The sequence below is a fragment of the Pollachius pollachius genome, assembly GCF_949987615.1.
Source record: "Pollachius pollachius genome assembly, chromosome: 4".
Lineage (NCBI taxonomy): Eukaryota > Metazoa > Chordata > Actinopteri > Gadiformes > Gadidae > Pollachius > Pollachius pollachius.
Genome location: NC_136937.1, coordinates 1,373,895 through 1,389,606, shown reverse-complemented (window position 1 = coordinate 1,389,606; position 15,712 = coordinate 1,373,895). Strand labels below are relative to the sequence as shown.

The 15,712-nt window shown below is 45.1% G+C and overlaps 1 protein-coding gene across 1 annotated transcript in view; it reads left to right on the top strand.

Annotated features, from left to right (window-relative positions):
• Positions 1 to 311: 311 nt before the first annotated feature.
• Positions 312 to 15,712, top strand: part of eps8a (EGFR pathway substrate 8a, signaling adaptor) — a 37,003-nt gene continuing 21,602 nt past the window's right edge. The window contains exon 1 of the mRNA XM_079734039.1: positions 312 to 492. The gene's annotated coding sequence lies outside the window, so the exon portion shown is untranslated. The remainder of the gene's footprint in view (positions 493 to 15,712) is intronic.

The following is a 15,712-nucleotide window of genomic DNA, read 5'->3' as shown; positions in this document are numbered from 1 at the left end:
GATATGTTATGTCAAATATTTTAAAGATCGCTTTAGGGATTTTAAGAAATGCTTAAATGAAAGTAAGCTCAGTATTATATTTAAAGTTAAGATGGTATTAGAGGGCCGGGTATATGCCAGCCTGAATGAACGGTGTCTGTTTATTCTCCCAGATAGGATTAATGTTAATGCACCGACGTACAATATCCAGTAGAGGGCGCTGCTGCCACGGTAAGGCGGGACCGCTGAGGGGCGGGAAGGCGGGGGGTAAGAAAAGGGCAGTATTTGTGACACAATTCTGAAGTCAAGTCCAATTCGGCAACAAACGGAGCTCCCTGCTCCCGGTCTTAATGTATTTTATAAACTAATTGACGAAGAAAAGAAACCTCTCTAACGGATGTGAGAAAGCGTCTGGTTTCCTGGCGACCGCAAACAAACCCGACCCCGGGGCGTCCTCCAGGTTAGCCGGACAGGTGCCACGCTGAGCGGCTCCTCATGAGGTCGACCGTCCAGGCGAGTACATTTAACCATTACACCCGGATCCTCTTCATCTGAATGTCTTTTGTTCTCCTTCTTTTCCTCCTTATTTGTTAACAGTTCACCATATGACGTATTCGCAGTTATAAAGGGGAATATGACAGACGTGTTGTACTGTAATCGCTTAAAAGCCGCCGTATTGAGGCGCTGAAACATGGTGAGGCTGGACGGAGGGCGCGTACCTGAACCAGGGCAACTTGCGCCCGGTCTGCCCTTCTGCAGGGCCGTACAGGTAGGCTGCACTCGGGTCCACCCATGGACGAGGCGCACGTACAGTGGATTCCCTACCATCACTCGTCGTTGTCCTAAATTAGGTTTTATAGCCGTATGCTTGAGGGGGGACACCCATAAACCGTGCCGAACGTCACGTAGGGAACCTCGACCCGGTGTATTCGGGTGTGCGTGGCTCTGTTGTGTTGTTGGTATAGATTGCGAAATGCTGCCTTACTGACAGGTGATCAAACTACGGGTACCCTGCTGGGGTACCGGAGCACCCGGCCGTAGTGTAGTTTGCTCTATTCAAACGCAAGCTTGAGTGCTTTATTCCGTTGTCTTGGGGCCCCCTTTGCAGAATCCACAGCACAACGTCACCTGGAGGAGGCGAAACTCAAGTGGATCCGACTGGATCAATATTTAACACCCCGTTTATCACAGGGAGAGGACCCACACGCACGTGCACGACACAAACACGCACGCACGCACGCACGCACGCACGCACGCACGCACACTGAACTACACGTTCAGGAGGAGAAATGGGGTAAAGGTGTTAAGCTGGCGGGCCAGCTCATTAGCAGCCTGGGACCTCTCTAGGCAACAGACGAGAGAGGAGTTAGCAGCCTTTATTTCTCTGGTGGGCTAAGATTAGATAACACTTTATTGATCCCCAAGGGGGAATTCAGTTGTCACAGCAGGTCTCCTTACGCGATGCAAGAGTTTTAAAAAAAATAACAACCTCTTCTTCTGACGATGTCACGGCCCGGTAAAACAATAGAAGAGTAGCAATAGAGCACATGGCTGATAATATCCTATACATCCACTCAAGTATAGGACAGCATAGCGATTTTAGTCGATAATCCTCTTTGCTAATAGCCTTAGCCCTTTGGACATGGCTACTTAGTTGGGGACTTGTGGTTGCTGGGATGCCCTACCCTCCGTTGTGCAAAGCAACGTTTTCTTGCTTTTCGGATATTAATTGTTCTTTGGTGGGACTTTGATTTAGCCAGGTTCAGACACAAAGCTCCAAACAATAAGATTATGGACAGCTGTCCTCGACTGACTGTGACTGTGAACCATGCCAACTTTAGGGGTAGCGTTCAAGAGTGATGACAATTCCCTTTGTTTACTAGATGCATGATGCCTGCTGTTCATGTTTATAGCAGTGTTAATGGGCAAACATTTGACTGTATTTCCTTTCCAGTCTTTTGTGTGTGTGTGTGTGTGTGTGTGTGTGTGTGTGTGTGTGTGTGTGTGTGTGTGTGTGTTACAGTATTAGTCAGATCTGTAACCTGTGGCTTGTGTAGTAATTCCAGTCTGGGTGTCTGTTGTTGGGAAGCAAGGGGGCTTTAACACACACACACACACACACACACACACACACACACACACACACACACACACACACACACACACACACACACACACACACACACACACACACACACACACACACACACACACACACACACACTGAACAGATGGTGCCAAGAACAACAGTTCTTCAGTGGAGGGAATCTGGTGTCGCCAGGCTGATCAGAGAGGCTTCTGGAAGGGAGCGAAGAACATGATTTCTGAGCACACAAGAAACTCTGCTGTTGGTTCAAAACAAGGAAAATATATTCAGAAACACGTGTGTGTATATATTAATATTTTGAGCACACAAAAACTCTGCTGTTAGTTCAAAACAAGGAAGAAAAAAAAATACTATATATTTTTTATGACAATATATATCGTCATTATATAAAATTAGCTATTGTTATGATGACACAATTGTTAAAATGCAACAATAGCAATAAAATCCAACAGTAGAATGATATCAATACTTGTGATAAAGACTATTGCCCAACTTTAAGGACAAACACAGAAGTCAGGATTAGATCCGAGAGATCTTTCTGTTGATGTTGCTCCGGCTCATCCGTATAATGGAAGCACAATGGCCCAGCGCTACTAGGTCCACAGCGGTCGCCACGGAGACGGGCGACTGGTCCACAGTCAAGTCCTACCGGGGTGACGCAGTCGTACCTGTGGCGTCCGGTGTGCGTGCTCTCGGGAGGCGGCCACCTCGTGGAACTCCCCCTGGCTGTCTGGGAATCCGCAGGGCAGAAATAAGACATGCATCAATGTCTGAAGAGCAGAGGCCTGTTGGATTACTGTTGTTATGAGTGGCCGCCTGTGGGGGTGGGATCCACACTGTAAGACATCAACAACACAGAGTGCTGTTCTCAGGAGAGCGTCGGCCATCTATTTTCATCTGCATTCGTGGTCGTGTTTGTTTAGCTGCATTCCTGGGTTGACAACGATTTTGTGGAACCGATTTGACAAATCGCATACATCTTGTTGTTCCGTTTGTGTGCTACATTTATATTTAGGGCATTTATCAGACGCTTTTGTCCAAAGGGCCTTACAATATGTACATTTATCAGAAGAAAGAGAATCAGCAACATATCTCTGTCAGTACAGTAAGGATTTTCGTGCCAAGCACTAACAATTGCTAGGTTAACCCAAGATACCTAGGATAAGATGCTACATGATGCCAAGTGCTATTTTTAAGTGCCAGGACGTACAACATACAATAAGTGCGTGCATTAAGTACCAGGACGTACAACATACAATAAGTGCGTGCATTAAGTGCCAGGACGTACAACATACAATAAGTGCGCACATTAAATGACTGGACGTCATTTGAAACAGTCAGCAAACTGTGTTGTAGGCTTATGAAACTCTCAGCAGCCCCCGAGGGAGTCTGCGTTCCTGTGCCAGCCTTTTCTATGTTTTCACGTCCTCGTGTTTTTTTCCCTCCTCATCATCACACGGCACTTGGGGTCAAAGGTCTTTATGGCTTAGTGTCCTTTTAATAACGCTGACTTCTGGAAAGGAGAGCTGACCCTTAATCCCCTGGCGATGAATTTCCGACCGTGCCGTGGTCGGTCGGCGCTCCTCTGTGTAACTTGTGTGTTTGTGTTTGTTTCTGGTGGACGTATCGGGGTGTTTTCAGAGCCTAGACGTTCTCTGCGTTATGTCACCCAGGCCTCGGCCTCCGTCTGTCGGGGAGTTTGTTGTTTTTTCCCGAACGGGTTTGATGTCTTTGAGCTTCTGTGCACTTTTGTTCAGCCTTTTCAAATTCAATGTTTGTGGAAGGAGTGAGTGAGTTTCATGACCGTCTCCAGTGTTAAAGCACAAGGTCGATTTGTATGGTGCGGACGCAATTCAATTTTGCTGTCATCATATCTTATACAAATTCTTTGAATGCCATTCATGTTGGACTTGTTTAGAAGAAAAGATCAAATCTGTAGTGGTTTTCAGCTACTTTTTCATTGTTCAAGATCTCCTGTTTGGACGTTTGTTAGTACAACGTCCAATCAGAAACAACCGACGCCAACCATCTCTCACATCGACCGATAGCGATTGTCCTGAGAGTAAAGGTACGGCCACACCAAACGCGTTACTCGCGTAGGGGCATTTTTACATAGGGAACCATTGGTTTAGGCGCGTAGACGCGTTAGGGGCGTTAGACGCGGCAGACGCACGTAATGACGCACGTAAACGCACCAACGCGCCGAGTTCCAAAAATATAGCTTTTAACACGCTTGCACAGAGGCACATGGCGGACATCTTACTCTTTATTCTGTATGGAAATAGTAACATAGTTACGCCATTAAACGTGTTTATGTAAACATTTTAAGCGAGAAATGTGCATTTTACTTTCATAATGTTCGCTCGGTGAATGTGAAGGATGTTTGGTTTGATAGTTCTGACGAAGAGGGAACGCTCCATTCACATGCATGGGCAGCGTCTTTGGTTGCTAAGCAACCTCAACGTCTTTGGCGGACTATTTCTCTGCTGATCAACACTACGAATGCTGGAAACACACCAGACACACCATGTGAAGTTATTGAACCCGATTATTGTTATTTATATCCGAGATTGTTTAATCTAACCCGATCTAAGCTCTATCATGCACCCAAACACGGCGGCGTTTGGGTTTCCTACCTCGGACTCCTAAATACAGCGGAGCGATGGTGGATGCGCAGGCGCGTTAGGTGCGTTGAACCATTTTGGTGACGCACAATGATCAAGCGGCAGGTTAGGCGCGTTACACGCGTTATCCAACGCGAGTCACGCGTCACGTCAAGTGGTCAAACCGAACATCAGCCGTCCCAAAATACACTTGACAGCCTTAATCCTTGGGAACTTGTGGGGTTCTTCAGTGCAGTCCATACGGTCGAATCCTCCTATGAGCGTTACATTCAGTCGAATCGCAAGACACATTATTACATAAAAGGGGAAGGAGCCAGGACTAGTCTTTGTTTTGGAGATTTGAAACCTCAAAACATTGAAGTCCACCGGGAGAATGTACTGTGTGTGGGATGGGGGGGGGGGGGCGAATGTTTCTCAGCAGGGGGTAGAACTAGGCCTCCTTGGATCAGGAAGCTTAGGTCCTCCTTTCCTGAATGAGTCATGGTCAGTGTTCATTTCAGTTTGCTGGAAACTTCGCACGATGTACTGCTGTGAGGTCAGTCTAAGGCCTATTGGGAACACATTGTTCTTGGCTACAGTACAAGTACAATAGTACAATAACGATGTATAAGATGTATTATTTATATACCGTTCAGCTTCAAGGTAGAAGCGCTTGGGAATTTTTTTATAAAGAGAAATGGTAATAATTTATCGACAAGTTGAGGACATTGAGGTTTATGGTCTCGTTTAAGGTGTGGCGCGTTCCCGACATCCAGCTGGCCTTTCAACATTACGTTCAATGTTTGCTCACGGGCCAAATACAAATCCACCCTTAATATGCGATAAGTCACACGGCTTCATATTGGTCATGTTGTCATATCATCTGAGCCTTGCTGTACCCACAGGCAAATTACTGAACGCTCCTCTTCCACCACATTACGGCTCCAGACGATCTTTGGCTCCGTGAGCAGCGGTCCCTGTCTGCTCTTTATTTATTCATGGGGTCGCTGAGGGTTTAGAGAGGGAACCAAGCCAATTGGTGCCGTGAGACTCGGTTTCTGGGTTCCCTTTTTTTGAAAGCTGTATCGATTCGGTATGTTTGGTATTAATGAAACGTTGAAGCAACTGTGGAGGAACACGGATTGGAAGTACATTTTACATGCAGGAATCTTGGCACATCGTGATCCACTGAAACATGACACAAAGATATACCATAGGGGTTTGCAGCATAATCGTCAGACTGTCTTTTACATAGAGAAACGGAGCCGCTGTTGGAGATGTATTTTCATTTCAACCCTGGTTAAAACAAATGGGTCATCGTCCGCATCCGCTTTGTATGAGTATAGTAGGCCTACGCTTATTGTTTCCTCGACGTGTCTGGGTGTGAGTGGGAACCGAGTGGTTTCACTGGAGATGTGTCTCCATTTGGGAATAATAAGCTAAATCCAGCAGCTCCTTCCCACACACTCTCTTTATGTAGCCTGGCCAGCGCAGATCTATTGCTGGAGTTGGTCTGTGGAGGGAAAATCCAATAGTATGCCCCGAGGCACCTTCTACATATCTTATGCTCTCTCTCTCTCCCTCTGTCTGATTGGTCGAATTCTCCTCCTTATTTAAATTCTCGCCACACGTTTTTGAATTGTCAATAAAACATTTTCAGTGACTTGTTTTGTGCGTGTTGACTGTTAATAACTGCCATTGTTTATGCCAGTTATTTTTACCCATTTATGCCGGCTGCTGCGCGACGCAACATTGTATCTACTAGATACAATGTTGCGTCGCGCAGCAGCCGGCACAAATGGGTTAAGAAGCATTTTCTCCTGTCTTGATGAAAATGTATTCACCTTCACATTCCTGTGAAAGGGAATTAAAACCCAAACAAAGCCGGAGTTTCATCCGACTAAGAGTCTCTGGTTGGGCAGCCATTGTTATTCAAATGTTCTGCTTTACAATCGCCTCCACCCACCTTGTTACCCGGACTTCCTCTGCTCTTAAGCTGTCTGTTCGCTACAAGGGACAGCTGTGGAACAATCAAAGCTCTGGTTCTTGTGGGCTTCAGAGGCCTGCACTCAGGGTCCAAAATGAACAAATGCCACCAGCCCATGATGGCTACATTTGACATTTTGACAGTTGGTAAAATGTGTGGGTACATATTAAAGGAGCTGCTTGGTCGGTCTATTTTTCCACTCCGGCGGGTGAATTAATCCACTTTGAAGGCTGCCTGTACATTGGTTGTCCGATCACAAACTTAACCAACAGTTTGGTGCTCATGTTCAATGTTGTTCAGACGAAGAAATCTTGTTCTTTTGCCTGGCAAACACGAAGTCTCAGACGTGTGTTGAAACTAGCTTTAATGCGGCCTGCGACCGTTGACCAGGAAACATTTATAGATAACCAGGCCAAACCTCTAAACCCCTCTTGCGCCTACCACCTTCTCCTCCACCCAGTGGCCCATTAATTATAAGCTTATGTCAATCCCTGAGTCAGAGCAGTATTGCCTCCTGTATGACAGGCTCCGCCCCCTGATTATGATGATTATTATGTGGGCGGGGCCAGAGCTATTAATCACACATCAGGGCCCAGGGCTCAAAACAAACGCCCAAGCCTGTCTGTTCCAAGGAACTGCCCTAGAGGTATGTTTTACAGCTGACTGCACCACCTTTTTGTCACTGGGTTTTATTTTTTACCTCCATTTTCCTCGTCTTAATGCTGTTCTTATCCTGGTGGGTCGAGGTGAGTGGAATTTGCTTTTTGATTGGCAGTGAGTATCCAATAGGGTGCAAGGGGTCAAGGGTCATCAGCTGACTGTTTCTTCTGTTGACACTACTTCTGATTTGAAGAGTAAAGAGAAAAACCTCAGTCACACACACTTTTACGAATGGCAGCCTAATCATTGTGATGTAATTTGACTTCAGAGGAGGGCAGGTAGGAGATTACACAGTCAAATGTTTCAGGTTGATGTGGTAGAGGTTCTTTGAAGAGTTCTCTGATTACTTATCTGGGTAGCGGGAAGAAAAGGCAGTAGGGAACTCTTAAACTTCTGGGGGAAGTGCTCTATTACTTCTGTTGGAAGAACTCCTTACTTCTGCCAAAGCTTGTTTTGTAATGAGATCTGAAACCTTTTGTCTTCTTAAGTTATGCCTCATCAGAGTCGGATTCCAACCAGTATATTTTTACTTGACTTTATTTAGCTTTTACCATAAACCACGACCCGCAGAACTCCAACTGGTCCGTTGTTTACTCGATCACCAACAGCAAAGCTTGTTATCTGTGCTTTTTTTTTCTCGTCAAGAACGTCCAGGGGGGTTATGTTATGTTAATCCCGCCCCCTCTCCACACTGGCACCCAAGGGACCAATGGGATTCTTCTGGAAAACAAACAAAACAAGCATGTGTGTGGCATCCATCCAGCATCCCAGCTTCAAGGAGCACAACACTCTTCCAGGAAGGAACTCCTTATCTATGTGGAGGCGAGGAGGGAGGAGAGGCCTGTCATTGGATAGAGAAGGGACTTTTAAATAGTGCATCTTGGTACACCATGGCACCATTTAGCTTTATTACTATCTTTAGACGGTCGTTTGTTGAAGGAGTACATTTTAAGATAAGCTCAATTGTATTAATCCAATGACGGGGACATTTTGTCTGTGGGATCACAAAATTCGTCCACTTGCAGTATTTAATGCAAAATATCATACACAACAGATGCTAACTAGTAAATACGTGCGTAATACAGCAAGGATGGGAGTGTTTGTATGCATTTGTGAAGTTGCATACAACATGTACGCCTCAGAACAGATGCTTTATCGTCTTGCAGCGTGGAATATGACAGGTACAGCTCTTGCTGAACCTGGGCCAGCAAAAAGGTCAAAATTGTCAAGTACTGCACTCTCCCGTTTCCTCCCCGGTGTGTGAGAGCCTTCCAGCTGGTGTTATTAGCACCAGGTTCTAAGCCAACACGATGGGAACATTTGAAGGATGTGGGCTCGCTGAGCCGTGCGTTCTGCTAGGTTCACGGTTCACCGGTCTCTGTGGTGAAATTAACTTTTACGCGGGACAAGAATGTAACGTGTCATTTCATTTTTTGGCAAGGATTAAAACGTTTATCTGAAGGCAAGCTCTTGATGTGGAGAAATGTGACTGGGAAAAAAAACATTTTTAATCGCACACTGTCAGAGTGCTGCTGCAACAGTGTAATATTTATACTTGGGACAATTCAAAGCTGGTGTCGTTGTTGGCGAGTATTTAAAAAGCCATACTTGGCAGCTTCTTGGCGTTTCTGCCCAAAAATAAAAACCACAAAATTCCATTTAGTGATTACCTAATGAGCAGTGATGGACACAGAACATGACTTTGTTTGACACATGAATATCCCCAGAACACAACGTTTTAAGTACGCTGACCAACTGACCCGTGACATTGACCAGTGTGTTCAGCACAGGCAGTGATTCGCTTTATCAGAACTGGCTTTGGTCTTATGGTTATTAAAGTAGAAGGGTATGTTTTAAAACTCTCAAAGCTGTAAAAAGATTTACAGTGATTGCCCATCAGGTAGTACAGGATTTAAGCGTGAAGTATTCTCCTGCTTTGTTCGATGTTTTGACGGACTACATAGCTTAATGGATCTTAATGTTGGACGTTCATCATGCTAAGTTATATTAGTTCCTGGTGATTGATGTGAGCTTATTCTCTTAAGTTTTTACTTTCCTCCTTTTGTGTGCACAACTTTCAAAGTCATTCATTGTTAACATTTCTGCAGAGATCAAGTGCCTGCTGTTGCGTTTGTGCGGAGGTACTTAGTCAGATTAAGAGTTATTAATGCAGATAAGTGATTGTGAGGGGGTTTTGTCGGCTCAAAATGTCTTGATGTTCTAAGTGGTCTAATTCTTTTAAAATTAGGAAAAAGTACTTGGCTGTTTTTTGCAATTAGTTTGTTTCTCCTAGCACAGGTTAGAAACAGGATTCAATGTAATTTATTATTAGAAATATTTTGTTTGGATGGAGCTGCCAGCAAGAATATTATTTAATCTTTGGCTTTAATATGCAATAAACAGTTCTGCTTCAATTGCTATCAAGAGTATTACAAATTTATTTTCAAATACTTATACTAGTCTTGGCTTGGCGGATGTGGAGCTCATGGCTTCACATTGTCTGGTCAACAAATGGTGGGCTCAAACATAGTGAAAGAATGCATTTTGGAAGTTGGTTATTTATAGCTATTGTGGAAAAGCCCAGAATGCATTGCAGGTAAGTAACCGTACCAACGACAACAGACTTTACAGCGGCCAAAGCTTGTCTTGTTCAAGACGATTTCCACACAGCATGAAACTGATTGGCGGTTCACATTTTTGATTTCTTTATTTAAAGGGACAGCGCACATTAATAAACACGAGCAACAGAGTTCAACATGTAAATGTGCCAGATTGAGCCATGCCGGCTAATTTCCATCTGTAGTCTGTAGTCCCATCTGTAGTCCCGCATGAAGCTGTGCTCCGCCTGAATGCATTGATTTCCACTAGTTGTATTCTCTTTCCATCGTGACCGCCCTATAGTCTATCACCGGTCAGCGGTAATGAGCCTGGGGTTATTAATCGGGCAGTTGGAATATTTAGTGGGCACCAGTTTCAAACTGAGTTACGGTCAATACAGACACCATGTGTCGAGGGACATGACCCGGGACTGTCCGTATCCACGGTGTGATTAAATCATATCTTAATGGGGCTGTAATGAACGCTTTATTGGTCGTGGCAAGTTAGAAGCAGCTACTACCGAGTCGTAATAAAACCTGCAGATAATACTCTGGAGGTTTTATTACGTGTATCTGTTTAGGTTTATCTATCCTCGTTGTTAATTTTGTCTCATCTGTTTGGTTTTTGGCTATCAAACTCAACGCCACCGCCCAGATACCCGCTCGAGTATATTTTTATATATTGTGACTTGAATGAAGTCAAGTTTATTGTAATACACGGGATTCATGGAAGACTGCCTCGTATTCAGTCATTTAATGTACTTCCTCCCTCAGCATGTGGGCTATTGTGAACACGCCACGAACAATGAGCAACTTACCACGCTCCCCTGCAGTTTTCCATTGCCCCAGATCCTCCCTGGGAGAAGGGTGTGGTGGTGGTGGTGGTGGGGGTGGTGGTGGGGGTGGTGGTGGTGGTGATGGGGGTGGTGGTGTGTGTGGGTGGCTGTCAGGAGTGTTGCTGTATCAGCAGATTAGTCAATGCACAGTGAAGGGGCCTGCTTGCTCTTAGTGGGGCTTTCTGCCGTGAAGTCAATCTTCAGTATATGCAGGCCTTGAGTTATATATAGGTCCAGGGGGGAGATACAGTAGCACGTTGGGATTGTGTGCAAAGCTCAGTAAGGGGAACTCATAACGAAACCTTTTAATCGGATCATAAAGGGAGGTTTTTATGGTCGATTTCATTATTGGGTAAAGAGTCACCAGCTCACTTCTCAGCTCTGGCTTTGTTGAAACACACACTGTGTACTTACTGCCTTGTGTGGAGGAGATGTATCCCAGAACACTTTGGAGCTTGTGAAGAAATGTGGGGGATTAAGAGAGTGTGCGTGCGTGCGTGCGTGCGCCTGTGTGTGTGTGTGTGAGTCTCAGTGTAAATCTTCTTACCAAATCCTCTTTACTTTCCATTGTGGGAGAGCGACGTGCGAATGGAGAAGAAACATTAGTACTTGTGCTTCAAATTGCGATTGAAAGAATAAAGGAGGAACGGATGAACTGGATTTAAGGGGGCTGGCGACGTGATGTGACACCGCATACGGGACAGGTATGGCTGGACTCGAACCCTGGACCCGTAGAGCTGTTGTCGGTCAATACTGTTTACTGAAGAAGACAGCGTGCTCGAGGCCTGGCCTGTGTTGTTAATATCCAAATGAGTTGACACCTCGGCCGTCTCCAGATCTCTCTCGACCTCCGAAAGATGATCATTTATTGAAATGTTGGTATTTGCCGTGTTCAGACAGGCAGATGGGTTGCTTGTGTGGAATCTGATCCTCACCGGTTCAGACAGCTGGTATAATGTTTATTTTTTTGTGCCCGCCCTTCCTGCTCATGTGTCATTTATAGCCCTTGCTTACATTTAGTTCCTTCAATGAAGTCATCCGCAGGTCTTTGAATTGCCAGTACAACTCAGTTATTGTGTTTCGGTGAGCCTCTCATCAAACAGATCGTGTTGGATGTTAAGTTAGCGATACTTGTACTTTTATATTTAGGCCTACCGCAAACAGAAGTGGCTACTCTGTAATTCATTTCATGATGAAGAGTTGCAAAATACAGTTTTGCATATTTCCTTATAGCCCTTTGTGTAATTAAATGACTTGTGTAAATCAGTAACCACTTGGAGAATGAGTCATTGTTTATTTATATTTAGCAATAAGATTGGACACTCCCCATATACTAAGCCACACCAAAAAAACGTGTTACTTGTGCAACTTGGTTAAAATACAATGTTTCCCAGTTAATATTTAGTTGAAATTGTTCAAAGCTTCAGATGTTCAGTTCATTCTTGCTAGAGTTGTTCAAGATGAGTCAGTTGGTGGTTCTTTTGTCTTCTGTTTCGTAAGATCTTCCGGGCCTGTATTTGTTTGCAGTAGAGCTGTTCCTAGGGGAGAGGGAATCTTAAACGTGTGTGTCATAACGTAGGACGTGCTAATGGGCTACTTTGCGTCACTAAACTACTTTGGAGAGATAAAACGGACCCACCCATAACGCTTGCACACTTGTGGTGTCACCATTTCTTTACAGTGGGACGGGTTCTGTTTGCAATGCTCTTTCCACTGACCTCACAGGCCAGGTATGATGTTTCCTCACTCAGCCTTATCAAGGCTGGCTGTTGAATGAGGGCTTTAATGTGACCAAGGAAGATGGAAATCCCACTGCAGTGTTGGTAGACAAACTGCCATGCCATGCCTCTGCCATGTCACAGATGAACTCACCACAAACTATCAACATACTAGACATGGGTTATTTGCGTATCTGTGGGATAATCCCTGAGGTATATCCACCTGTCTCTCCCTCCGTGCAGACCACGTGGTCGCTGAAGGACCTTGGAGGCTCTCCTTCACTGACACGCTCCAATCAGACAAACACCAGTGTGCTTTATAGGAATGTACGGTCGCCCCTCGGAGGAAGGCCAATGACCAGGGTGCGACATAGTACCCTCAGATAGTAGAGGCTAGGAGCTATATCATAAATCAAGCCTTCGGACGTCTATAGGGCTATTAAAAGTCCCAACCTTGCAGTGTTCATGGCCTCTCTGGGTTTGTATTCATGGCCACTTTGGGGTTGTATATTTGAAAAGAATGCTGACAAGTAGTCTGGGAAAATGGTGGATAGTGTTGATGCCGACTGTGACATGTTTGGGGACATGTTCATGTAGAAACAGAAGGATGGCTTTTCCTCTCTGCTAAAACCTTCTAAATAATTAATGTGTTCTACGCAACAGAAGTACAATATTAGTTACATACAAATAGTCCTTTTGCGACAGGCGTTGGTCACACTGGGGCCAGTCTGTTCGTTCTCCTTTTTGTCTTCTGGGGATCAGATTACTTCTCGTCGGAGGTTCTTGTATTTCTTAGAAAACCAAACTCCTCTCTGTGAGGGTGAGGGTTAGCCACCAGATGTCTGTCTGTCTGTCAGTCGTTATGACGTTATGACGTACGTGATCTGGGTCAGTCGAGGGCCCGGGCGCTGTAATGACGTCCCGGTCGTTTCCCCTTCTAATCCGGGCTGACCTATGGCAGGCTGCGAGGTGGGCTAACCCTCCATCGATTGGTTGAAGGCCGTCCTCACCAGGATTGATGGGCTCTGATCTTAAGAGGTGTCAGGAAAGGGCGGGAAAGTGACGGATAGACAGTTGAACGTTACGGCTTTTGACGCGGGAAGTGAATAGAAAGACGTGGCCGGTTGCGGTGAAGAGGCGAGATTCATATTAATGTCCTTTGATTGCTTAACGAGGTGGCATGGCCATACTCTACACAAAATACTTAATGGCTAGCTGTAGCAACATGGATAACATTAAGATACTTGAAAAAAATAGGGGCCGTATTAAGCAACAGGGAGGGTCTGTCAAATATTTAAGTGCATTTGTGTTTTTGTTATTGGGGGAGCAGTGAAGCTCCCTCTATTGACACTCACTCCACCTGGACTGACACGCAGGGCTGCAGCTAACTGTGCTCCTTGGCAACCTTGCTCCAGCGCACATTGTGTAAAGGTGCTACACTGTGGGCCATGGAAAGGCCACAGTGCTCGTGTGTGTGTGTGTGTGTGTGTGTGTGCCAGTGTGTGCGCGTGCGTACGACCCACTATTGTGATGACACCACAGTTGTTCATCCATCATTAATATAGGGTGTCAGTCTACCACCTGGGCTGTGGGTGTGGGTGTTGCCTCTATTCCTCCTTCACTTCTGCTTAGCCTTCTAAAAATGACAAAACGTTTGAGGAAAATGTTTAATATAATGTGTAGAAAATATACCATTTCACGTAAGGTGATGTAAGCGGTGTCTGGTCACCCACAAATAGCACACTAATCATCTCCTTGATTGTCAGGTTGAATCATGAGGTTTGAACTTCAACGTAAGGGGCTTTCTGCATCCACCGTAGGTAGAGCTTTGGGGCTGCTGCAGCCGCCTTCGAGAGCCTATTCGTCTCATATAGGCCACTATGTCACCGCTAAATTTAGCTTTGGCACATTGGATTCTCTACAAGGTGATCTGCGATTTTCCCACTGATGAACCAGGAACAAACGTCTGTGGTGTCTCAGCACGGCCAATACAGTCATGACTTACCTAGAACCTCTGCAATGCATCATTGTCATACATTTGAAGCTGTACCATCAAACTAAGCTTTTGGGTTCGATGTTTTCAATAACAGTGGCGAGTGGATGTTGAAGCTTTGCTCTCTGTTGTAGTTCGTCAACCACTTAATCATCTGTGAATGGTTGTCATGAAGTAAAAATGATCATTTTACATTCACATTCAGGCCATTTAGCTTTTATCCGAAGCAGCAGAAGAAAGAGAAACAACAATACATGGCTGTCGGTACAGTAAAGGTGTTCATAGAACCAAGTGCCAAGCACTAACAATCGCGAGGTTTACCCATTCCCCTGTCCAACAAACATAGCTAGGATAAGATGCTACACTTGATGAGTACTATTTTCAAGTGCCAGGACGTAAAAAACATACAAAAAGTGTGTACAGTAAGTGCCAAATTATCAATACTACTTTGTGTGTCTTTCAAAAGGAGGAAATCAAATCGGTCTGGTATTGTAGTAGGTATGTGGAAGGGACTTCTAGTGGATGTTAAAGGGGACATATTATGCCACCAGGTGTGAGTGTGATTAGCCTTACAAGCCGTTTCAAAAATCGGCCCCATATGACATCACTAGTGGGCGTGTCCACCTAGATCTGTGCTGGATAGATGAGCAATGTTTACCTCAGTCCACTGGGTAGGCTGGTAGACTGATCTATCCAGCACAGATCTAGGTGGACACGCCCACTAGGGATGTCATATGGGGCAGATTTTTGAAACGGCTTGTAAGGCTAATCAAACTCGCACCTGGTGGCATTATATGTCCCCTTTAACTTCAGTTGTGAAGTTAAGGAGAGCCATGTACGTCTTTTTTATTGCAGTTAAATTTATTGTCTCTGGTGTGTATCAATTGAGATGGGAGGTATGATACATCTTTAGCCCTCAAGTCCTTTATCTTGGTGCTAAGGATGCCCCCAAGGGCCAAAACATCCACACCCACAGGAGCAGCCATATTGTTTCAGTTTAAAGTTGACCTGTCTGGAGGTAGTTATGGTTACCACGTAACGAAGAGAGGGCGAGAGAGAGAGAGACGGAGAGAGAGCGAGGCCTTCTGAATGTTCTTCAGTTCAATGAAATACGGAGCCCAAAGGAAAATTGGGGCCCTGGGAAAAGTCATCTTGTTGCTCCACTGTACATACAGCAACGCTATGCTAACAGAGAGACACACACACACACACACACACACACACACACACAC